Below are 16,191 nucleotides of genomic sequence, written 5' to 3'. Positions count from 1 at the left end.
CTGCTCTCTCCTGCCAAGTATAAGCTGAAATCAAACTGGCAGAAACATCATGTGGAAAGCTTTTTTTTTTCAAAAATCTGATGAGTGTAAAAACATAGAAAACCTATTTTTCTTCTTGTGTTCAGCTGTTAATGGACTCTGTCGTGCTGCTCCTAAATGTGCCTGCGATATCTTTTCCACACGATGGAATCTAAACTCCATGGTCTGATCCATCTCCAATTCATACTTTCTTGTCTGGCGGGTTTTATTAATTGCAACACGTGCACTTGTTGTTTTGTTTAGATAATAGGGGACAACTCAGCATGAAGAAAATTAATTTTCCCGTTTCACATGTTTTCAGTTTTGCTTTTTTGTCTCTCCTTGTAGTTTTTAAATTAATTTGAGAAAATAGCTGTAACAATACGGAAAGAGAGAAAGGCTGGAGTAAACATTGATCTTTACAGTGTAATAATTTATGGTACCAACTTAATAAGTGGTGAGACATGAGCAGTTCGCCATCCATCTATCATGTGTTGATAGTTTGATACCTGAATTTTTAACATCACTGCTCGCTTTGGCATAATAAAGGACCTGCCAACTTTCCCATTAAAACCAGGAGATTTTAGGAGTTTCTGCTTTTGCTATAAATATCAGTATTTGTAATCTATGAATTATTATGCAGAGTAGCAATCTATGAATGACTTATTCCAGCAACTATAAAAAAATAAGACTTTGACATTTTTGAACTTCAGGAGGACATCTTCCCCTTTCCAGAAGAAAAGGCCTATGAATACTTTTAATTACGTCCACCATAAAAAGTTTACAAACTAAGAGACAGTTGCTGAACTGAAATAAATCACTTTAATTCCACAGATGGCAAGGAGACAGCAATTTACATTAAAAGGTTCTGATGAGAGTTGTCTTGAGCTATAGTTTGCTGGCATAATAGCTCCGGGCTAATCAGATACACTTCCAGGAGCTACAGTGTGGTTAGAGTCAGGGAAACGAAGGTATAAAAATAGCATTCCAGCTTCCATATTTGCTCTCACCAGTCCCATCTCAAGGACTTCCCAGCCCATTTTGGTCAGCGTAGAGGTCACACAGGAGCCTGGTGACTGCAAGTCTTGAAACGGGGCTGCAGATAATAATGTCAAGTTAAAGTATTTCTGCTTCTCACATCACCTTCTTCTGATTTAAAAAAAATGCTGTGGAGCAGAAGAAAACCCCTGACGTTCCCTTGCCTTCACTGGGCCGTCCATCAGTGGAATAATAATACATAAACGCATTTCAAATAGTTATGATTGATGCCCAGGTTCTCCATACTTACTTTTTCTAGTGAAATCTATTTCAAGCAAGGCATATGTTAATAATTTCAAACATGCGGCTGGTTTAGGTACCAAGTTTTTTGAATGCTTCAACGTTTTGCAGAATATCACTCACTTCCATTCTTTCCAGAAAATATATAAATACCTTTAGTGACCGAAGACTCTGAAGTGTCTTCACCTTTTGGTTTTCCTGGTTCAAGGATCCATAAAAAGAACTGGGTATATAAATTGTGGGTAATGGGATAATAGTGAAAAATAAATTAACCAGTGCACTAAATTCTATTTATAGCCACAGTTTCTAAGAAATTGCAATAAAAAGGGTTTGTGACTGTTTGTCTTATCTTAGGTTGTAGGGATTTAACGTACCGTCTGCAAGTCGTTAAACATTTTTGTTGTGACATTTGATCTCTATGTTGGTACTTTATTACCATAGATCACTTAGAAATGGGAAAGGGAACTGTGAAATTTAAAAACAAATTATGGTTTGTTGGTTCTTCAGTAACTGGATCATTTAAAAGCTCTGTTTTTAGTGAGAAATAATGACTTGCTTTATTTAGAGACTATTTAAAATACTCTTGAGGTATCTATTGAGTATCTCGACATAACAGATAAATCAGTAGCAGACTCAAAATTAGTTCTGCACTGTTATATATTACAATATGTTCTATATTATGGTGCGTGTTATACATGCCTTGTACACTTGCACGTTAGATATGGAGGAAGAGATAGAGTCTGTTTTCAAAGCTGTTTCTAACATATGATCGTTCTTACCCCCTGAAAACCTGCCAGGATTTGTCTTTGAAGTACAAAGTTGGTTTATTTGCGTGTTTGTGGATGGTCTCCAATCAGCTGAAGATGATAGTTTTTATGGCATTTTCCTCTTTTGGTGTTGTAAATGCATTATTTATATATATGTCCAAAAGTAATTAGGAGAGAGGTGGTTGTTCAGCTGAATTTTAAATTAATTAAACTGACCTAATTCCTGACAAAAATAATTAGGATAAAACCTGCAAATCTTTCAGGATGGAAAACTGGGCACCAGAGTGTGGGTGCTGGAGCCGCTCCAGGTGAGCAGCCACATGGGGACCTGCAGCCCGTGCCAGCGGCTGGTGGAGAAGTGGTGTTTCTGTGATGCCAGAATCATTAAGCTGCTTTCTTTGTTAACGAAAAGATACTTTTTTTAGTCCAGTCAGTTAACTTAGCATGTTGTCAAGCATTGGAACAGGCTGCCATGGGAAGTGGTGGAGTCACCATCCCTGGAGGTATCTAAAAGACGGGTAGATGTGGTGCTGAGGGACACGGGTTAGTGGTGGGTTTGGAAGTGTTAGGTTAATGGTTGGACTTGATGATCTTAAAGGTTCATTCCAACCTAGATAACTCTATGATTCTATGATTCCATTATTCCCAAATTAACCAGGTCATTACTGGGAGCAATGGGAACCTCTCTATTGCAACAAGCCTTTGCCTTCATGCATCGCTGGAAGCCCACACTGCTGCCCGTCCCCCTGCTCCTGCTGGCATTGGCTGTCATCGCTCACACATCTCCTGGAACCTCTGGTGGGATTCTCCTACCCATGGGAAGGACTTGCTAGCCTTTGGAATGGCAGCCAACTGATCAGGTACTGTTGATTATTTCCCCCCCCCCCAAGGGACATAACTATGAGCATTCACTAAAACTTTCCCCAAAACAACATTTGGCAAAAAGCTGTGTCTTTTCTTCAGAAAACAGTTTTGTTTTCAGCTGAAATTAATAAACTCATCTCCTTGTTTGAGTGGACCTATAGGCTAATTCAAGCCAGCTGACATCGTGAGGAACACACGAGAGCTCCGTTGCTTTTACTGTTCGAGAACATTAGTTACACTATATTGAAAAAAGGAAAAAAAGAAAAAAAAAAGAGAGAAAGAAAAGCAACAGTGGTGAGGATGATGGGAGGATAACGGACGGTCTGTCACTGGTATGATGGCAAATACCAGTGTGCCAGGCTCCTCTGTCTGCATTAACTGCCAGCTTTATGTAATATTTTATCTTCTTTGGCCTTGGTCCCTGTTATTTAGAATAACATATAATAATAAAGGAGCATTTTGAGTGATTTTGTTAGAAATACATCAGACTGCCTAACAGTCTGGTGGCATCAATAATTCCCTATTAAGCCCTCTACACCCATTATGGTTTTTGCTTTTACTTTTTCTTTTTTTTTTTTTCTAAGTTAGTTTCCAGGCAACCAGTAAGAACTGAATTACATTAAGCTATTAATTCAGGACTGCACGCCAGCTCCAGGTTCTGCAGCGATTTGTTCCTCTTGCATGCAAGTTTCCTCATAAAAACCATTTTATTGGTTTAATCTTTGATGGTACCCAGCCCAGAGAATTGATTTTAAAATGGCAGTGCCTGTACTTGGTTTTTGGTTCTTGTTTGTTTTATTAATGCTTGCTAGTGGGGTTTGTTTTTGATATGTAATGAAGCAGAGGTCTGTGAGGAAGGTTTGGTGTTAGCTCCCATAAATATATGCTGCTGTCTACCAGGGTGTTCTTCAACACTGCATAATATATTGGCTCATATTGAGATCTGAACTAAGAAGATCCTTGTGATGGATTTCCTCACAGGGTGAAAATTGGAAGATTGATTATTAAGAAAATTTAACTTGTAGGACCTCTCCTTATCCAGTGGAGAAGTGTGCTGTCCTTCCTCAGCTGTTATTGCAGCCCCCCAAAATTTTATAAATCCCATGTGCAGTCCTGGGATGTGGGATGCAGGGGATGCAACGTGGGGGATGCAGGATTCAAGATATGACAACCCACTGGGCAGTGTGGCACGAACAGCACTGCTCTGCTTCTGATCTCACAACCCTGAGCACTTACTCTGGACATTAACTGCAAATTCTCCTCTAGTTTTTTGCTGAAGAAAACTCGAAAATACAGAGTTTTGTGTCTATACCCAGTCTGGAAAAATGAAAAGTAGGAAATCCTTTCAATAGCAGAAAGCTTGATATCAGAGTATTGTTTTTGTAAGTTGAATACAAATAGGCAGATATTATGTCAAAGATTCCTTCCTTTCAAGGGAACACATGGATTAAGAGTGCAGTTTATTAATTAATACTTATGTGGAAAGTGCACGTCCATCAATAATGCAAAAATGAAGAAGAAGCAGTAACGAGATGTAACCACCCCCAGCGTAACATGAAAATCTTCGCAGATATTAAAAAGAAGTAATTTTGGTGTTATGCTGCATTGTTAAATGAATGTGGCGCCGGCGAAGGGAACTAGACTGGCAGCTTGATAATGAACTCTGCTAATTCCCTGAAGAAGGTCAGAAAGGCTGAGCTCGTCAACTTTCCTCCCAGACTCGGCTGAAAGGAGATGTCTAGAAGTGGGGTAGGAAATTTGGGACAAAATTGCAGTTGTGTCTAATAATTATGAATTATGATTTATGAAACCCAGCCTATATGCTGTATTGAGCTAGCATATATTTTATCTAAAAGATGAGAAATGTCATTATCCATTCCACACCCGATATTCACTAAAGCAACAGAGACTTCTGCCATCCGGGTGCTTGTACTGTCTCTGTCTTCGTCTCCGTCCTTGTATTGGTGTCAGTGAGTTCTGAAGGTCTGGGACGTTTGAGGAGTTGTGCTGGTGAGTTTTGGTGAGGCTACAATTAGAATAATCAATCTTAATTAAAAGAATTTGTCTTTATCCACTGCCAGAAAATAACAAAAAAAATTATAATAACTAAATACAGTACTATATAAGACTGAAAACAAAGCACTAAGACAAAAGCCATTTCTGATAAAGATGCCATGGCTTTTGTAAAATAGTTGACTCAGGATGGAATTTCTAAAACAGTGATTTTTATTTTTTAAAATTTATTTCAAAAATAAACTACAGTTTTGAGCTGATTTGAATTTCTGGTTTTTTAGAGATTTGTGATGTGAGTCTGAATCATAGAGGTGACAAATTCAAACCACAAAAGATAACCATGTCTCCATAAAACTTCACTTGAAAACCAAAATAATTAAAGGTCTCCTGTTTATAAGCAGAGCATATAATATATGCTCTTCCCTGTTGTAATAAGCCATAAGAACTTGTATAGCTAAAAAGGATTTTTATGCCTCATCAGTTCCTCAGATCTCTTGGAAATATTATAATCACCAGACTAAGTGTTTGTTCCCCACTTTACATTTATCATCCGAGTGACGAGTGTGTTGCCATCCTGAGGGTCTGTGGTTCTATCAGCAGATCCAAAAAAACCCGTGGTCAACATGTTGAATCTAATCACGTCCTCCGATGCTGGGACATTCTTTATTAAACATTTTCATCACTTTCAACTGTGCATTCATACCTCAACAGATTTATATCTGTAATTAGGGGAATTGTTATTTACCAGCAGATATAAAGCTGGTAAAAAGACACCTTTCAGCAACATAATTCAAATGTCATGAGTTATTACCTGTTCCAGATTAATAGTACAGTTATTTCTTTTGCTACAGGTTAGGAACGTGTCTCCTGTCAGAAACCTTTGGAAGTTCTTCAGAAATACTGAGCAACAAATATCTGTGATTGTCCAGCGAAAGAAAATCAGATGTATATGAAAGAAAGTGGTTCCTCTCCAAGATCTACGTTCGGTAATGAGATATTTTTATTTAACAAAGTCTCTAACAGATGGTGTTTCTAAATTTTGAATATTAGGGCTGTTTTTGAGAGAGGCCTCCTCACAGTCTGATGTATCGCAGATGAGGTTTTGCATTTCAGCTATAGCTAAGAGTTAATTGTGCTGCCACTCCTAATTGCACTAAGGCACCAGCTCCCAGCCTTGAAGCCACAAGGGAGGTGGCTGCACGGTGACACCCCTTTGGTGCCACCAAATGTACTGGCCCATGTATGGGGCTCCTATTAATGGCACCTGGAAGATGTAGGTGGTTTAAAAAAGATTAGTCGTTTATTGTGTGTGCTCTATAGAAGGGATCTTTATTAGTCATTGTTATATGTGGCTATCTTACAGTTGGTTGCTGAAAGGTCTGTGCTCAACATCGCCGCCTTTATCAGCCAATTTTCTCATCTCATGAAAAGAAACTCTCTAATTTGAGAAGCTCTGTTTTCCACAAATCCATGTTGCCCTGGCATTAAGAAGCAGACAACGGTGATGCCAACCAAATCTAATCAACAGCCTTGTTTTTCCCTTGGGCTGGAAAACTGGAAACGACCTGTTTTTCCCCAGATCCAGTTCCACGGGTGCAATCACAGCATGGCCAGTTTGCCAGACACCTTCCTTTTGTCCAGTTGCCTCCATTGCTCCAGCCAAATGGCTTGGTCTGCTGATGGCGAGAAACTTCCCATGCTCTCCCCTACGTTCGTTCACAGAATCACAGAATGATAAGGGGTTGGAAGGGACCTCTGGAGATCATCTAGTCCAACCCCCCTGCCAGAGTAGGGTCACCCAGAGCAGGTTGCACAGGAACGTGTCCAGGTGTGTCTGGAATATCTCCAGAGAAGGAGACTCCACCACCTCTCTGGGCAGCCTCTTCCAGGGCTCTGCCACCCTCACAGGAAAGAAGTTCCTCCTCATGTTTAGATGGAACTTCCTGTGTTCCAGTTTGTGCCCGTTCCCTCTTGTCCTGTCCCTGGGCACCACTGAAAAAAGACTGGCCCCATCCTCTTGACACCCACCCTTTAAGTATTTATAGGTGTTGATCAGATGCCCCCTCATTCTTCTCTTCTCCAGACTAAAAAGACCCAAGTCCCTCGGGCTTTCCTCATCAGAGAGATGTTCTAGTCCCCTCATCATCTTTGTAGCCCTCTGCTGTACCCTCTCCAGCAGTTCCCTGTCCTCCTTGAACTGGGGAGCCCAGAACTGGACACAGTATTCAAATTTATACTTGTTTGTGCAGTGGTAACAGTGGTCACTTTTGCTGTTGAAACCCTTTGGTCTCCTTTTGTAAACACCCTCTTATCCTTCAAAAATAGTGCGAAGACATTTTCTTTGTTTCATTCCCGCAAACCTTTTTCAGCATCAGAGGTGCGTTCTTAGTTGTTCAGTGATTTCATGAATATGAAACACATGTGGACTGCATTTTCATAGTTTAATCTATATTCTCCATAAGCAATACAAGATGGTGGGGGTTTTTGACGTGGAAACGCAAGCCGTCTAGATTAAGGGTGACTGTGCACATGTAATTCAAGAGAGTAGCTTTGGGGAAACATCAACTAGGGGAAGAGAAAGAAGAGAAATTTGAATTCAATTGGATTTTAGTAACTTCAGATTGGTTTTGAATCATATTTACATGCTTTTCTGTTTCTCGTATGTTTGCAAGTTTTATTGCTACAGTTCTAAGTGTCTTGGAGCTATGTGAATTAGTGGGTATGTTATTACTGAGCAGAAGATGAACTGCGTTAGCAAGAAATGAGATCGTTCCCCAGGGTCCTACACAGGAAAGCTGTGGGAAACCTGGAACTGAACCCAGGTCCCAGGAGACACAGAATGGCCCTGAAACGTGCAGCATTGTGGGCCGGGAGCCGCCAACAGGAAACCCAACTCAAGTTTTAAAACTCAATTAGCATGAAGTATGCTGCCTGAAATCGGTATGTTTTAGGCAAAATGTTCCCTGCCTCTCATGGAGACCCAGGAGCTTTGCAGCTTTTTCTCTTATTGCTTCCAGCGGTGGCTAAATGTGAGAATTTTGTGCAGTTTCAGATTGAGAATGAAAGTGAGAAATCATTTAACACCCAGAGCTCCAACGGGAGCATCAGCAGGAGCTGCATTGATGGAAATGCCCCAGATTGATGGTGGTTTCAGGGTGGTTGTTTTCATTATTGGTTGTTACCTTTCTGTGAATGCTTTTCTAAGTAGGTATTTCAGGAGGAGGCAAAGACTTCTTGCATGGTGAACCAAATAAGAAATTATGGTTCTTAAATGAGAACTGCATCCATAAAATGAAAAATATGATGTGACAGTAAAAATAGGACAGTTGTCCTGAAGTCTTTAGATCTGACGTTAAAAGTACACTTTGGGGTTTAATCATCAAATGATTTTGTCGTAGCAATTTGATTCAAGTATTTTTTTTGCTAATATCGAAGACTTAAATTATACAGCCACTCATTGTCGATTAAATAATTTTAAGTAATGCAGCAGCTAAAGTTGCCTGGTTTGGCTGCTGGCTTTCCTGTGTTTGGCCTTTTGCTGGATAATACCTACTTCTTCACAGTGGTGTTTCTCCACCACAGCCATGCCATCTGGAGGTCTCTACAAGCCATCTTGGCCTCTACAGGCCATCTACATGTGTGAGAGGGTGCAATTCCCTCCTCTGAAATACATGGAATCTGGCCCATGGTGGGGTTTAATCTTCATCAGACTTCAGCCCCTCACCCCTACGTGAGGGGGTGTTGAAGGTCTGGAGCGTTCCCAACACACCTCAAGGTTGACTGCACACAACAAAATGACCAAGAAATGACATTGACTAAAGACTTGAGATCCTGCCGATAAACCCAACGTGGAGGACCTGGACACCAAAGGCAAAGGTGAGGTGGACCAGGTCTGTTTCCCACAAAAGTTGTCACAATGGGCATTTTTTCCTCTTCCTGATTTTCAGACTGTGTTCCTTAGATGTGAAAAATACTATAATTGTATTAGTATGGAAATGGAAAATGAACTCCAAAATACTTTGATCTAGAGAATTCGAGCTTAGTTCTACTGGGAATTAAGCAGAAGTTTCAAGTAATTTATGTTTGAAATGCCTTAATAACTTTTGCTTCATAAAAACAGAGCACGATATAAAATGATAGTAAAAATTCATATTTTGGAAATGGACATTCTCCTTTCTGGCAATAAATAGCAAAGGTAATTTGCTCTATTTCAAAAAGATTGTTAGTAGTTACTGTGATTTCAAATGATGTAGCTTTAATGCTCAACACATCTTAATCTTGCCGACTATAAAACATTCCTTTGATGGTGAGTTGATGATCTATCGGTTTGAATCAGAATTCATGTTTGGAATTAATGTCTTGGTTAAAAAGGAAAAAAACTTATGCAGACTCCGGTGGTTTCCTACAAGCCGGAGGCGGGATGGCAACCTCGTCTGCCCTGTCCTAGCCACAGAGAAAGCTCTGCCCTCTGGAAATCCAGGCAGCCAGGAGCTACTTCTGTCGATGTGGGACTTCCTCACATGCTAGACTTACTTTTGAAATATCTAAGTGTAAATGTAAAAGTTAAGAAGGAAATACAAGATGAAACACAAGAAGGTTTTTCCCTCCTTAAGCGCTTTCATAGGTTTGCCTGTTTTTCACTTGTTCCTCTTTTCTCCCAAATCCCATTTTTTTCTTTTTGTTCCTCAAAAAGCATGAAAAGGGAAGTTGTTAATGAATTAAACAACCAGAAAAGATAATGGGTTTTGTCCAGGACGCTGATTTTTCTTCTTGTTGTGGCAGAGCTGGAACTGGAGTCCATGCTGAGTCTCCAGCCAGCGCTGCTTCGCACTCATCAGCTGTCCCTCCAATTAAATTAACCATCCGAAATTAACATACGTTCCAGCATTGCTCTTTTAATTTCATTTTCTGTTTCTCCAAACTGAATTGCCTTTAATCATTTATTCTCGTCTACTAATGCCAATCCTGAGCCACCATTGATATGTTCTAAAATTTTCAATTTGATTTAGCCAGAGTTATACCTAAGTTAATGGAGAAAGCAGAGTAGGAATAGAAGAAAACTTCTGAACTTATAGCTAATGCAGAACACTATCAAGGTAGATAATTAAAGAGAAAGAAGGAAAACTCTCTTATTTTACTATAAAAATAAATGACAGGGAAACTAGTACTGCTGCATGAACATTTCATTTCCCTATAGTAAAAGCTTGTTTATATCTGGGTCAAGCCAAAAAAAAATTGCTAAAATTAAGCAACACTTCAAAGTTTGGATTTATTACATGCGAGTGAGGTTCAGTAAGAAAAACTGAATTGTCATGTGGTGCAAATGATGTTTTCTGAATGGTATGCAAGCCCTTATTTGAATAACAGGTAATTAATTATACAGTGCAGTAAAGCTCAACATCCCTTCCTAAATGTGTTGCATCTGCATCTGATAAAAATTCCTTACTTAAAGAATTCAAAACTGAGAGAAATCTGCACCTCCATTTTGGGTTTGAATGTGGCTGGTCTATGAGCTGTAGATCCCTAAGTGTCATTCGTCCAGAGATGACACGTGTCAAAGGCCCAGCTTTTCAAGGAAATTCAGTGTTTTCCTCCTGGTGGTGAGCAGTGAGGGCAATGTAGAGGGATTTTCAAAAGCCCCTAAGTGCCCCAATTCCCTTGTTTTGGAAAGGCTCTATATACTTTATTAGTTAGAAATTCCACCACATTTTGTACCATCCATGTTTGTGTGGAAGCCCTCCAAACTCTCAGCTCCAATTTTTTTCCCCTTCTCAAAGCTGTCTTGTGAATAACAAAACCCACATTGTTCTTGTGTGTTCTTCTGAATTTATTTCATGTCATCTTCTTACAGAAAAGAAAAAAAAAATACAGCTTCTCTCACTTAGCACCCTTTGGGACAGTAACTGCAGATGAAGAGCAAGCAATCAACATGTCAGGATAAAATTAGATTGCCAGAGAGTACAAGGTTTGATCCAATATCTGTATCAGATTTGGTTTTCAGCTCTGCACATCACAATAAAATAATACTTGCTGGGGTTGTTTGGCACGAAGCGGTTCCAGAAACATGCAATGGTTTTCATCTGTGTACACGGTGGGAAAAGGTGGGTATGATATTAGGTCTTTCACACTATTACCTCAATATTTAATTATAAATAAGAAATTGATGGAAGAGTTGGCACTTTGGCTGCCCAGAGGGAGATGGTGTATGTATTCAGCAGAGGAGAGCGATGGAGGTACCAGGGAGTGGTGCCCCCAGAATTGGTCTCCTTGAGCAGGGGCTGGATTTTATACACATCTCCTAACTCTGCCACGCTCTTACACTGCTCTGCTTTTCATTGGGGTGCGGTTTGAAGTGAGGAAAATGGACTCATTTTGGTTAAATGACGTGGGAGATGGGCTCAGCAGCATTCCTAGCATGCTCCGCATCCAGCCCCGAGCAGAGCCAGCCCAGAGCAAACCCCCTGAGCCAGGTACGGCTGGACATGGGGTACCCAGCCAGGACCTTCACTCTACAGACCTGGACTTGCTTGTTAATGTGGCCAATACTCCTCTACAGACATCTCCAATAAGGCCAGGGGCTGCCCAGCATCTGGACTACAGCTTGTACATAAAACATCTACGTTTTTACATCATTTTTTTCAATAAAATTTCAAGAAATAATAATTTCTTCCACTTTATTATTTTTTAAAAAGTGAAAATGTTCAAAATATTCATTAAAAAAAATGGTTGGTTTGAGTCAAACAAGTGTTTTGGTTAACCTGAAGCATCTAAAAAACTGGATTGCCGGCACGTTGGAAGATGACAGCTGCTATTGCGTCCATGCCGTATTAAACAAAGGCCTTTTTCTAGCTGTTTGTACACCTTCCACTAGGTTTCTGGTTAACAAGAATTGTCTCTCAAAGTGAGCTCTTGGGAAACCCGAAGTTTGGCTGGACTTCTGTGAGGGTATTGAGCCAGCGCCCGTATTTAACCCCAGGGCGTTGGGATTTGTACCCAGTCGAATCTTCAGCCATCGTAACGCCGTTCAGCTCCACTGGTGACAGCAAAGTCATTGATTTGAACTACCTGAGGATAAAATCCGTTTTCTCTTAGGTGCAAAACTATTGGTAGGGACGCGCAGTCTTTTCACATCACTCGTGGCCCAGTTAATCTCCTGTTTAAGGGATTTAACCTGGTTCTGCTTATACCCAGCCATAGGATTCACATTGTGAGGCCGGAAGGATGTCCTCTGTCCTTGCATTCTTTAATTCCTCAGACCTGCTCCCGCCGCTCTGTCAATAGCTCTCAAATTAATGGCCCAATCTTTTAAATTAATGAGTTTTCATCAACCTCGGTGGAAGTGGATCAGCTTCACGACTGTCAGCCCACCCTGCTCTCCTCATCAGTACTTCAGCAGAAAGTAGTTCACCTACTTTCACACACCAGCATCATCTGAAGCCGTGTCACTCGGATCTCGTTAAAGCAGCCCTACATGTCCTGCTGCTCCGGACAGAGAGGCATTTATTAAAGAAATTCTTGGTTTTGTTCTGCAGTAACTCCAAGTTATTTTGGGTCCCTTTCTATACTCATTTAGTTCAAACAACCACTCTTATTAGCCCAGGATTTCCTGAGAGAGGAAATTCAGCACCTGCATTTTCCAAATCCCTAATGAGGTTTGAAAAATTGTTCTTCAGTAATTACAATAACAAAGCATCCCAAACAAAAATATACTATCAGAGTAGCTCCAACATCCCATCCAAGGATGGGGCAGCCACAGCTTCTCTGGGCAACCTGGGCCAGGCTCTCACCACCCTCACACCAAAGAAGTTCTCCCCCAGATCTCATCTCAATCTCCCCTCTTTCAGTGTCAAACCCTTCCCCCTCCTCCTAGGGCTCCCCTCCCTCATCCAGAGTCCCTCCCCAGCTTTCCTGGAGCCCCCTGAGGGACTGGAAGGGGCTCCAAGGTCTCCCGGAGCCTTCTCTTCTCCAGGCTGAACGCCCCCAACTCTCTCAGCCTGTCCTCCCAGCAGAGGGGCTCCAGCCCTCCAAGCATCTCCGTGGCCTCCTCTGGCCCCACTCCAACAGGTCCATGTCCTTCTGATGTTGGTGGCCCCAGAGCTGGAGGCAGCACTGAGGGGTGTCTCCCCGGAGCAGAGCAGAGGGGCAGAATCCCCCTCCTCACCCTGCCGGCCACACTGCTGGGGGTGAGCCCAGGATATCCAGAGAGGTGAAGGTAAGGAAAAGATTCCCTTTAAAAGGGATTATAATAGAGTATAAGAGAAAGTCATGATTAAGTACCAAAAAAAGAGGGAAAGTCATGATTGCCTAATACTCAGTCTATCAAAGCAAATGAATAAAGGTAAAAATCCATAACATAAAACCCCATCAACAGAAAAGACTCTGATATCATTAGCTGGGCAGACGGGATCGTCAATGCATTTTGCCTGAGTTCGCTTGTTGTTGTACCCAGGGATAAAATCTTGCAGAGACGAGACTTTCTACAGAATGAATGGGGAGAGACATCAAGGGGAATAAATAAAATAGATGAGGAAAAGATCTGAACTCTCATAAAAAGTGCACAGCCATGAAGGGACCTTAAAAAAATTTTAAAACATAATTTACAAAGAGCACTCCCGATTTCTGCCATAAAATGTTCCAAAACAATCTCACGACTCAATTTCTGCAGCCATTGAAGTAGGAAGAATTACATAAGATTCTTGCTGTTTGCTTGATTTTATGCTTAACTCATATTCTCAATGATTCATTATCAAGATTTGTCAGGACTAATTAAGAAGAGTGCCAGCTGTGATCGCGTTTGATATCATGGCACCTTGCTCAGTGGGGACTCAGCCGAGATAGCTCGTTTGGTGGAATTAGCTAATAGCAATCAGTGATTTAGTGGCTTGCTGTTAATTGTGGTCTGAGCTGTTACACAGGTGAAGGGATTTAGCAGCCCCTGTGGATGTGATGCTTCTTTATATGAAATTGAGTTTTCTGCAACTCTCTATTAAAACAAACAAAGAAAAACCAACAAGGTTTATTAAATTAAGTGTATGATTTTCTTTTCTGTGGTAAGCTACCTCTCTGCATTTAAATAAAAATAATTAAATTCAAAAGAAAAAGGAGGCAGTTTTAAATTGAGGAAGGTTTGAGTGTGAAAATGCTGTGTGTGGTTATGACTTTGTGCCCAAGTTTTTAATTCTGATGTGGGCTGTCCTGTGGGCATAAACCTCTAGAAGTAGTTGATAAACAAAATATTTCTGACCAGCATTTTATACAGGCAAAGTCATCCATCAAGTAATCTCTGCACGGTTCTGTGCACCCTACTACCAAAATAAAAATAAAATTAAGTAAATTTCTGGGCAGCAATGGCAGAACTCTGGGAGACTCATTGGGAGGGATGGGAGCGGGATGAGGCTGCGGCGTGGGACAGGCAGAGAGCCTCCAGCTCTTAAAAATAAGATTATAGAAAGCAAGTTTTAAAAAAAAACCCTCAAACCAAACCAAACTCAAACTCAGCACCTAAAATCAATGGTATTTTAATCTTAATGGCTCTGAGCCTGTTGACCAGTAACCCTTCTGTAAGCAGGGATAATAATACCACTTATCTCGCGAAAATAAATTACTGTTTTTGAACCACTCAGACACTATAGTAAAGATGGAGATAAGATAGAAAAACCCAGGAAAAAGTTATTAATTGTGAGTCAGCGTGCGGCGAGCGCAGGCGGTGGGAGTGGTGGGGACACACGCTGAAGGCTGCGGATCAAGCGCCGCAGTGAATAACTGTTGATGAAGGGAGCGCCGCCTCTTCTGTGAGCTCAACGAGGTAAGGGCTCAGCAGAAAATAGAGTCTTGTTCGGTCATTTAATTAAAGGCTACGTCCTAACACGTGCGGAAGGGGCTGAGGAAGCAATCCTGGGTCTGGCATCCTCAAGGGGTGGATTCTGAGTACTTAATGTTGCATTTTAAGTAGGCGTCATGGCTTTTTCAGGGAGAAACTCAAGCAGAAGGCTGGAAGGAGGAGGAAGATGCTGGCAACTTCATGGCAAGAAGAATTCCTCCTTCTCTCCTCTCCTCATGTCTCGGCTGCCCTGGAGCAGCTCAGCAGCCTGTTCTCAGGCCACCAGGGGTGTGGAGGGCACGGTCCCACCACAGCTGGGTCACACTGGCTTTCCCAGCTCTGGTGGGACATCTGGGGGACACGAGGTCCCCTCTGAAGGGAACCAAATGCCCTGTCCTAATCAGGGGGCTGTTACCAGTCTAAGGATTTTTCAGAAATAGATGAATCATTTTATGCCTGAATTCTTTTGGGAAAAAAACAAAAAACAAAACAAAAAACCAACCAAAAAATAAAACCAAAACAAAAACCTAAAATCAAATATTTAAAAAAAATATTTTTGCTTTAAATGTGGCAAAGCTATAAGGAACAGGAAAGGGGTACTCATGACTGGGAGGAAAAAGCCTCCCAAGAGCATCCCAAGCGATTCTGTCAGCCCAGCCCGTAGCTTTAATGCTACTTTAGAAAGCTCCAGGCACCAGAGACAGGCGGGGAGGAGGGGACCTGGGCTGGCTGGACCAGTTTATTGTCTGATATTACAAATCTATTATTATTTTGAGAAAGCCGCCTTCTTTAATTATTGTGATTGTGCAATTCCTTCACTTTTAATTCAGCATTAGAGCTGTTCCAAGCATTAAGTGAATCAAAATACTCTTAGTAAATCAGAAACCAAGAGAATAATAAGTGTTTGAAAAAGAAAAAGTTATTGTTCTCTGTGGATTGCAGTGATTTTAATGATTTGGCTGAAGTGCCCATCTAATAGAGCTGCCTATTTGAAATATTTGTGATCTCAAAGGAACGGTTTCAAAGTGTCTCCTGTGTAATTGATTGATCCATTCCTCTCAAATGCTTGGACGGCTTTCAAAGCCAGGGGACGGGCATTGATGGGGGGACATGTGCTCTATGTGGTCTGGAGCGGGGGGAAATGCCCCGAGTCTCCTCCTGCACCAAAGGCAGAGGGGACTAAACTAACAGGATCTCCCATTTATAATGTGGGAATTGCTCAGAACTGACCCAAAACTCGTTCTCGGGAGGAGGAAGGTTGTTCCTCATGTCCTCCCCCACTGTCTCCATCCTTCCCTGGCAGCGGGACGGGTGGTACCCGACCCCTGCACCAGGGCTCCTTCTTCTAAACACGCGCTACATAGATGGGATCAATTAATAACATTTTGTTTTCCAAAATATAGCAAGTTTGGCTTTAAAACCGAGTGTGTG

Source organism: Numenius arquata, chromosome 8 (assembly GCF_964106895.1).
Source record: "Numenius arquata chromosome 8, bNumArq3.hap1.1, whole genome shotgun sequence".
Taxonomy (NCBI): Eukaryota; Metazoa; Chordata; class Aves; order Charadriiformes; family Scolopacidae; genus Numenius; species Numenius arquata.
The sequence above is the reverse complement of the archived record's forward strand: the minus strand, read 5'-3'. Positions refer to the sequence as shown.